Here is a 10,918-nt window from a genome sequence, read left to right on the forward strand (position 1 = left end):
CTAGAGAACATAGATAGAGGGGTGTAGTCTTGGCTAGACCGATAGTTCTAATTCCACACTTGTTTCGGTTAGCCAACGTGATTAATTTTTAGAAAGGACTATTCACCCCCCTCTAGTCCACCATCTCGACCCTACAAGTGGTATCAGAGTGAGGTCTCTCATTTGTGGTCTTCACTGACCTAAGAGGATGGCGTCTAATGGGCTAGATGTTTGTGAGGCACACATTTTTTATGGCATAAACTTTGCACTTTGGAAAAAATCACATGCTTGATCATTTTCGTGCAAAGGGACCTAAATTTTGGTGGGTTGTCACAAGTGGTCTCACCCATGTTTTGGACCATAGAAATCTCACCAAAGCTCAAAGAGTTCTCTATGAATTTGATGCACGTGCTTGTTGTTTTCTAATGGATGCTTTAAGCTTTGATTTGATGAAACAAGTAAACATCAAGGGAACCGCTCGTGAGATATGGTAGTCCATCAAGGAAACCTTCGGTGATTCCTCCACATGGGATGATGGGAAATTCAAGAAGGAGGATGAGCTCAAGAAAGAGGTGCATGAGTGTATTGAGCATAACCACAATTTGGTGATTGTGGAAGATTGCTCCACCTCATGGTCAAGTGATGATGATGATGATCGATCTACTACAAGTTCACTTGACAAGGTTGATGATGATGCCACAAGTGTTGCAAATGATGATGCTACCCCATGCACACTTGATGGTTATGATGATGGATCATGCCTAGATGACATTGCTACTACAAGCTCTCCTACTTCACCATATTGCTTCATGTCACAAAGTGACACCAAGGTATCAAATGATAATGTGGTTGATCATGTTGATTCATATGATGAGCTTGTTAGTAGACTTGCTAGCATGACCATGTCTTTAGAAAATGAGAAAGCTAAAGCATTGAAATTAGAAAATGAAAACTCATTTCTAAAGAACTCTTGTGAAGAACATAAAAAATTACTTGATGCTTATAAATCTTCACATGATGAGCTAAAATTGAATCATGAGACACTACCTGCATCTCATGATGAATTATTAGAACAACATGCTTCTCTCATTAAAGTGTTTACAAAGAAACTTAAAAATAATGAGAGCTTGTCACATGGATCAAATGATAAATTGCAAAATGTTGCTAACCCTTGTGATGTAGGCAAGAAGCATGTATCCACCTCTTGTGATGATTTATTAGATATGCCATGCTCTTCACAATTAGATGCTTGTTCTACTTCTATATCTTGTGAGACTAACCTTTTGAAGGAGAACAATGAGCTCAAAAATAAAGTGAAGAAATTGAGCAACAAGCTAGAGAGGTGCTACAACTCAAAAGTCACCTTTGAGCACATATTGAAGACTCAAAGAAACTATGGTGATAAGTGTGGCCTTGGCTTCAAGAAGAAGATGACAAAGGGCGAAAGAAAGAGAGAAAGAAAGATGAAGAAGCTACAACAAAGAAAGCTGAAAGCATCTAGGCCCCTAGTTGGGTTTCGGTGATTAATGACAATACAAGATTACTATGACTAACGTGTGTTTTGCAGAGGCAATTAAGTTAGGTCATGGTAATAGAGATCGATTGGGCAATCGAGGTGGTCATGCCCCTATGATGGAAATCATTTTGGTTTTCAAAGGATGGACGACAAGGTTAAGGATGACTAGTTCTAAGTGTCGATTGGAGTTGAAGAGACACTTAGAGTAGTTTAGAACTTTGTTTTTCCTTTGGCCGTACTATTAAGGGGGGTATGGACGGGTAGCTTGACCTAGGTGAGTCTAGTGAGTTAGGTGTGGTGCACACTTGTTAAAACTAGCTCTAGGTAGCTCCTACGAATGCCTAAGATCCTTTGGAGCAAACTTCATTCACATATGATCGAGAGTTGGAAGTAAATGGAGGGTCAAATGCTGACCGGACGCTGGCTCCAGTGTGACCGGACGCTGGCTCCAGTGTGACCAGACACTGGCCGTAGGGTCCAGTCAGTTCATTTGATCAAGCAGACTGTGTTCGGTGCGACCGAACGCTGGTGAGGTCAAGTGACCGGACGCTGAGAGGCAGCGTCCGATCGACTCCAGTAAGGTTCTAGAGAAGGGAATCTACGACCGAACGCGTCTGGTCAGTACTGACCAGACCCTAGGGGTTCAGCGTCCAGTCGAGTACAGTAAGGTTCCAGTGAGGGTTTAATGCGACCGGACGCATCTGGTCAGTGGTGACCGGACCCTGCCTGCGTCCGGTCAACACATTATCACTGGAATGTGGGTTGAACTGACCGGAGCATCCGGTCAATACGACCGGAGCGTCCGGTCACCCCGCAGAAGCTCATAACGGTTCGTTTTTCAGGCTGCCTTATAAATGAAGCTCCACTCGTGTGTGGAGTCACTTTTACTCATTCCAACAGCTGAGAAACACATTTGTGAGTGCCAAGAAGAGCAAGGTCCTAGTGAGGTGATTGAGATTTGAGAATCCAAGAGAGTAGCCTCATTAGTGAATCAAGAGTAGCCAAGTGTGCATCCATCTTCTCATTAGGCTTTGAGTGGTCAAGTGAGAGTTCATGCTTGTTACTCTTGGTGATCGCCATTACCTAGACGGCTTGGTGGTGATTGGGAGCTTGGTGATCACCCGACGGAGCTTGTGGGTGACCCAACTCAAGTTGTGAGCGGCTTTGGGTGATTCGCCACCACGGAGTGTCGAAGAATCAACCCGTAGAGAGCACTTGATCCTTGCGCAGATCAAGGGGGAGCTACACCCTTGCGCGGGTGCTCCAACGAGGACTAGTGGCCACATGTTATGCATCCAACCGCCTATTTCTTCAAAAGTTCCTTGGCAAGACTCCTTATGAGTTGCTCAATGGGAAGAAGCCAGACGTCTCATTCTTTAGGATATTTGGTTGCAAATGCTACATCTACAAGAAGCGACAACACCTAGGGAAGTTCCAAAGACGTTGTGATATTGGTTTTCTTATTGGTTACTCGTCAAAGTCCAAAGCATATAGAGTATTTAATCATGCCACCGGCTTGGTTGAAGAAACATATGATGTGGAATTTGATGAATCTAACGGCTCCCAAGGAGCACATGAGAATCTTGATGATGTAGGTGATGAACCATTGAGGGAGGCTATGAAGAATATTCTGGTGGGAGACATCAAGCCAAAAGATGATGAAGATGATGTACAAGTCATTGATCAACCTTCTTCATCAAGTGTGCCACAAGATGGTGAAAAAGATGGGAGAGTGGAAAATGAAGATACTCATATCTCTCATGAGCAAATGGTGGTACAAGCACAAGATGTTGATGCTCTGCAACCTCCTCATCAAGTGGTCAATAGAAGAAATACACCTCTCCTACAAGATCATCCACAAGATCTCACATAGAGAGTCCATCAAAGGGTGTAATGACTCGATCTCAAAAACTTGCTTCATTTATTGCTTATCACTCTTTTGTCTCTTGCTATGAGCCTACCAAGGTAGAAGGAGCTCTCAAAGATCCGGATTGGATCAATGCCATGCATGAAGAGTTGAACAACTTCACTCGCAATGAAGTTTGGACTCTTGAAGAGCGACCAAAAGGCACAAGAGTCATTGGAACAAAGTGGGTGTTCCACAACAAGCAAGATGATCAAGGTGTTGTTGTGAGGAACAAGGCAAGACTAGTAGCAAAGGGGTTCTCTCAAGTTGAAGGTTTGGATTTTAGAGAGACCTTTGCACCGATTGCAAGATTAGAAGCCATCCGTATCCTACTTGAATATGCATCACATCATAAAATGAAACTATATCAAATGGATGTGAAAAGTGCATTTTTAAATGGCTTTATTAATGAACTAGTCTATGTTGATCAACCTCCCGGGTTTGAAGACCCTAAATATCCTAATCGTGTTTATAGGTTGTCCAAGGCACTATATGGGCTTAAGCAAGCCCCAAGAGCTTGGTATGAGCGCCTTCGGGACTTCCTCATTGAGAAGGGCTTCACCATTGGGAAGGTCGACACCACACTATTCACCAAGAAGCTTGATGGACATATCTTCATTTGTCAAGTGTATGTTGATGATATCATCTTTGGATCATCAAATGAAGACTCATGCAAAGAATTTGGTGAATTGATGTCGAAGGAGATCGAGATGTCCATGATTGGTGAGCTTACATTCTTTCTTGGTTTTCAAGTCAAGCAAATGAAAGAAGGCATCTTCATCTCTCAAGAGAAATACACAAAAGATCTTCTCAAGAGATTCAAGATGGATGAATGTAAGCCAATCAAGACACCAATGCCTACCAATGGGCATCTCGACCTAGATGAGGGAGGTAACCCGGTTGATCAAACTCTCTACCGTTCTATGATTGGTAGCTTGTTATATTTGACCGCATCTAGGCCCGACATCATGTTTAGTGTGTGTATGTGTTCTAGATTTCAAGCTAGTCCTAAGGAAACACATTTAATTGCTGTAAAAAGAATCCTTAAGTATCTTAAGCACACACCAAGCATTGGCCTTTGGTATCCCAAAGGAGCTATATTTGAATTAGTTGGCTATTCCGATTTGGATTACGCCGGATGCAAAGTGGATAGAAAGAGCATATTCAGAGGGTGCCATTTGCTTGGTAGATCACTTGTGTCTTGGTTCTCCAAGAAACAAAAATAGTGTGGCTTTGTCCACCGCCATAGCGGAATACATTGCCGCGGGTGCTTGTTGTGCACAAATTTTATACATGAAACAAACTTTGCTAGACTATGGTGTAGTTCTAGAAAAAATACCTCTTTTGTGCGATAATGAAAGTGCGGTAAAACTTGCAAATAATCCGGTTCAACACTCTCGCACCAAGCACATAGATATCCGCCATCACTTTCTAAGAGATTATGTTGCTAAAAATGATATATCACTAGAAGGTGTAAGAACCGAAGATCAATTAGCAGATATCTTCACTAAACCGCTAGATGAGGCTACATTTTGTAGATTGCGGAATGAACTCAATGTACTTGATTTTAGTAACTTCACTAAAAATTGAGCTTGTGTTGTCCCTTGCATTCATTGTAATATACAACATGTTTAATTTTTGGCAATGCATATAGGGCTTGTCTAACATGGTTAAGATAACTGTCGAAAAGCGTGTAAAGAAGCTTAATCTTGGATCAAACTTGACAAGCAACTAGATTTACTTACAAAGTATTGCATATGCATGGATGTTGTTTTTGTCATTTTGTTCCATTTGCCCTCTTATTGCCTATTTTCTTAAAAAGAATTATAGCCTAAGGCAACATATTTTGAAAAATATGACGGTTTGAGAGAGGTCACTCACATCAGTTTCAATTGGTGCTTATTTGGATCTTATTCAAGTTGGGACTTGATTGGGAACAGGCAGCACGAAGGAACTTTGAAGATTTGCTAGAAAAGGACCACCGAACGCTGCACCGGACGCTGCTGTCCAGCGTCCGATCAGTTCACAGGAGGTGAACTGCTGCTGAAGGAGTGACTGGACACTGCATTTGTGCATCCGGTCAGGAAGGGATCCAGCATCCGATCATTTGAAGGAGAAAGAGGCTGACCTGACCGGACCCTGCCTGCGTCCAGTCATGGACCACCGGACACGTCCGGTTGTGATTCCAGAGGAATTGGACCTCTCTAGAATCGACCGGACGCTGGGTGGTAACGTCCGGTCGCTACCACCGGAGCATCCGGTCAGTGGATCTTGTGCGGCATTAGGACTCTTCCTCCGTTTCCTATTCTGTCATGTTGGGAGTCCTCATTTAACCACAGCCGTCATGTTTTTCTTAACCTAACCCCATACGCCGCCGTGACCGAGCCCTAGCTAGTGTCGCCATAGCTCCTCCGTGCCTCCCATGACCGCGTGCCACCACAAGCTCGCCGCGGCAGCTCCCATGCCCATGCCGCCGAGCACCTCGCGCCACTGCAACCACGCCGTCGCTGTCCCACGCTGAATCGCCACCGCCACCTGCGCCCTTGTTCTCGCGCGCCTCTCGCGATCCAGCGCCGCCGAAGCCGAGCCCGTGCGCCAGGCGCCTCCAGCCAGCGAGCAACTCCACCGCGCCGATCTACCGTGCCCTAGCCCTACCTCCGTGCCGGTAAGGCCCTTCTGCTGATTCATCATATTACCTAGCTTCAGCGCAGCAACCCTAACTTTGTCACATTATCGCTGATCCCCAGCCGATTCTTCATAGAGCTTCGAGAACCCTAACCCTAGCCGGTTCAGTGATTCCCCGCGCGACGTCTCATCCTTTCTCGGGTCATAGGTTCATCAGGTAGCATGTCTGCGCCTCAATCTCGTACCTATTGCTTGCTTCCTAGGGTTTTCGCATCTATTAGATATATTGCATTCATTTATATATCCATCTATTCCATCGTGCAGCGAGTCGGTGCTATCGAGGTTCTTGCGGTAGTTGTCAGACAACTCGGAGCCAAGCTCACGAGTACGGATCGAGGCCAAGCCTCAGGAGTGTCAGTTTGACAGTTGATCTTTATCAGCGGCATTTCATCTTCTTGTCAGATTAGATGGCTCGCACGAAGAATGTTGGTGGTGGTCCAGGAGATGACGATCGGAGGCCCCCGCCTCGACAGCCTATAGGACCGAAAGGCAAGGCAATGAAGCAGGTGACATCTAAGAAGCGTAAGTACCCCGACGTAGAGACAGCGAGAGCAGCAGCAGTTGCTGAGGCCGTAGAGCGTGCCGAGAGAGGTGGTGCTCGTAGTGGAGTTGTCATAGCAGATCATCTGGCTCCAGACGCGTAGGGCAGACTTAGGGAGATTGAGCGACTTCATGATAGTCCACCTGGGACTATCATGATGGTAGGACGTCGTCTGTCTATTGAGGAGCCTTAGCATTAGGGGGAGTCTCAGCAGGAGCCACAGCAGCAGCCCCCACCAGCAGAGCCTCAGCCAGCTCAGGAGACTCAGGAGGGCCAGTAGGCCGAGGAGACTGAGCCGGCACCCTAGCTATGCCGCTCTGGTCATACCAGTGCTACAGTTCCACCGAGGCTAGCTACACAGCACAGGGGTTCATGCCCACCGCCTAGACCATAGGGTCCGCTTCCAGTGGTACACCTTGACTTGAGGGCCGCTACGGCCAGGTAGGTTCGCCAGTTGAGGTTTGTTGAGTTTGATGTGTGGTTCCCTCTGAGGAGGGATGAGAGAGCAGCATATGGTTTCTATACACTGCTCTAGGAGGATTTCTATAACGCTTATCTCAACAGTGGGGCAGTGTTCAGATCTCAGCGGGTATGCAGTATAGAGTCTATTGTGGCAGCAGCCGGAGAGCATATCCGCCCCTACTTATCATATTTGCTGGGGCTAACAGATCTGATTGGCCGGACAAGAGTGTATGTACTATCTTGGGTTTGGCAGTTCTACGCATCGCTCTACGTTGACCCGCATCATAACTTCATACACTTTGCATTCAACGGCAGAGACTATATGGTGATGAGTTTCAGGGCCCGAGAGATATTGAGGCTATAGGATTAGCCTGTCAGATTGCATGAGGTATGTTATGGACAGCAGGAGCCTCCCAGGCGTCCTTATGGAGGTTTAGTGCCCCCTACTGATCTTGTGCGACATTGCTTAAAGGAGCCCTTTGGTGAGGGGTTGAGGAGGAACCCCAGTGACCTGACTCCTATAGCTCGAGTACTAGAAGCTATTATCAGGAGGACACTACTTCCTAGGCTGGGATACAGAGAGGGTCTGACTTGCTTACAGCTCTGGCTCCTCAACGCCCTGATGCAGTAGACCATGTTCGACATTTGGGACCTCCTTCTATCAGAGATGGAGGATATTATAGCTGAGGGCTTCAAGGGTCGTAGACAACTTCCATATGCACATTGGATTACATTCTAGATGCTCTAGTCTGTGCAGGTTAGGACCCCAGAGATGGTTGCTGAGTACAGAGGTGCCACCACAGAGTTTCTGGCTTATAACATGGCACAGAGGATCAGGCACAGCACACCATAGGCACCTGCTCAGCCTAGCCATCGTCCAGATGTTCCAGAGTAAGTAGCTCAGCAGGACGAGATCATCAGAGGCATAGCCGCTACTGAGGAGGAGTAGCTTGAGGCCCAGCAGGAGATGATCGAGTCTAGTGACAGTTTGGATGATGACTATCAGCCGATTTCTCAGATGCCTCCACGCAGACATGATGCAGAGGCCGACAGTTCCAGCTCAGCTCCACCTATACCGCAGACAGACCCCGCTCTGATTGCTATTCTTGAGCAGATGTAGCAGGATCAGGCATGATAGGCTCAGGAGACCGCTGCCAACTTCGCACAGTTTTAGGCTCATCAGGATGAGTTCCAACGGCAGCAGCGGATCCTCCAGCAGCAGCAGCAGCAGATGCATCGGTAGCAGTTACTCATGCAGTAATAGCTTATGGGATTCATGCATCATGTAGTAACAGCACTTGGGGCCCCACAGCCACAGCCTTTGCCCCAGCTTGCTCAGCCTACCACCACCACAACGACTCTAGCAGTACAGCCCAGTGGGCTTCAGAGTCAGGGACAGCCTCTAGCTCCATTTGCTTCACCCATAGTTTAGGTGTCCCAGTGGTTGTCCTCACCAGTGGTAGCCCCGTAGTTCACTCCATATCATATGGGCTTCTCACCGGATCAGTCTTCCTCGCTATTTGTGCCTGACACGTTAGTCTCTAGGAGTCTTGGAGCATCTTTCAGCGAGTTGACAGGCATGCCTACACCGCCACATATGCATGCCGCCGGTCCTTCTACAACAGCTCCAGTTGTCATGACTACTCAGAGGCTCCTATCGTCTGTCGCCTCTTCAGATCCTACGATAGATGTACCTACAGCATCACAGGCTGCACCTGCCCCAGCTCAGACCCAGACCGCTTCAGCGACACTTCCTGCCACAAAGGGTCAGTCAGTACAGAGCTCAAGGTCAGATGATGATGGCGCCCAGTTTCAGCTTGCCCCTCGTACCTCAGCGCCTAGCTCGTCCGCTGCAGCCCCGCCGACCGACCCTTAGGTTTTGGTGTTTAACGCCAAAGGGGGAGAGGGTTCGAGTATGTAGACTCAGGGGAGCGATGTTTAGGGGGAGTCTTAGTTAGTTATTAGTCTATTATATACATTTGGAGTTTTATTTGTGTGATACACTATTACTATTATGCATTCGTGTGTTACTTTCATGCATATTATTATATCTATGTGATAGTGATATCTACGTGATTGTGATATATGACATGTGTGCTCTCTACTTTACATTATTTATATGTCATATCACTTGTGTTATGCTCATTTGCCTTTGATTCCACATTTATACTCCGATACAAATGAGCTTTGTTACTTGTACTCATGCTTATTTCATATCTCTTGAGTACATTGTGTTGGCTTGGGTCATATAAGCTTGACTAACACTTTTGTTCTTATCGTCAAAAGCTTATATGAACCAAGCCCATCAAAAACCTCACTCTTTCATATACTCGAGGTGGTATTGTCATCAATCACCAAAAAGAGGGAGATTGAAAGCATCTAGGCCCCTAGTTGGGTTTCGGTGATTAATAACAATACAAGATTACTATGACTAATGTGTGTTTTGCAGAGGCAATTAAGTTAGGTCATGGTAATGGAGATCGATTGGGCAATCGAGGTGGTCATGCCCCTACGATGGAAATCATTTTGGTTTTCAAAGGATGGACGACAAGGTTAAGGATGACTAGTTCTAAGTGTCGATTGGAGTTGGAGAGACACTTAGAGTAGTTTAGGACTTTGTTTTTCCTTTGGCCGTACTATTAAGAGGGGTATGGATGGGTAGCTTGACCTAGGTGAGTCTAGTGAGTTAGATGTGGTGCACACTTATTAAAACTAGCTCTAGGTAGCTCCTACGAATGCCTAAGATCCTTTGGAGCAAACTTCATTCACATATGATCGAGAGTTGGAAGTGAATGGAGGGTCAAATGCTGACCAGACGCTGGCTCCGGTGCGACCGGACACTGGCCACAGGGTCCGGTTAGTTCATTTGATCAAGCAGACTGCATTCGGTGCGACCGGACGCTGGTGAGGTCAAGTGACCGGACGCTGAGAGGCAGCGTCTGGTCAACTCCAGTAAGGTTCCAGAGAAGGGAATCTATGACCGGACGCGTTCGGTCAGTACTGATCGAACCCTGGGGGTTCAGCGTCCGGTCGAGTACAGTAAGGTTCCAGTGAGGGTTTAATGCGACCGGACGCGTCCGGTCAGTGGTGACTAGACCCTGCCTGCGTTCGGTCAACACATTATCACTGGAATGCGGGTTGAACTGACCGGAGCGTCTGATCAATACGACTGGAGCATCCGGTCACCCCGCAGAAGCTCATAACGGTTCGTTTTTCAGGCTGCCTTATAAATAGAAGCTCCACTCATGTGTGGAGTCACTTTTGCTCATTCCAACAGCTGAGAAACACGTTTGTGAGTGCCAAGAAGAGCAAGGTCCTAGTGAGGTGATTGAGATTTGAGAATCCAAGAGAGTAGCCTCATTAGTGAATCAAGAGTAGCCAAGTGTGCATCCATCTTCTCATTAGGCTTTGAGTGGTCAAGTGAGAGTTCGTGCTTGTTACTCTTGGTGATCGCCATCACCTAGATGGCTTGGTGGTGATTGGGAGCTTGGTGATCACCCGACAGAGCTTGTGGGTGACCCAACTCAAGTTGTGAGCGGCTTTGGGTGATTCGCCGTGACGGAGTGTCGAAGAATCAACCCGTAGAGAGCACTTGATCCTTGCGCAGATCAAGGGGGAGCTACACCCTTGTGCGGGTGCTCCAACGAGGACTAGTGGGGAGTGGCGACTCTCCAATACCTTGGCAAAACATCGCCGTGTTCCTCTCTCTCTATTTACTTTGAGCATTTACTTTGAGCAATTCAATACTTGTTCTTACATTCATAGAATTGCCATGCTAGAGTAATTTTGGAACATAGGTTGCAAGTCCGTTGTGCGTTAGATCAATAGA

This window comes from Miscanthus floridulus, chromosome 1 (assembly GCF_019320115.1).
Source record: "Miscanthus floridulus cultivar M001 chromosome 1, ASM1932011v1, whole genome shotgun sequence".
NCBI classification, from domain to species: Eukaryota; Viridiplantae; Streptophyta; class Magnoliopsida; order Poales; family Poaceae; genus Miscanthus; species Miscanthus floridulus.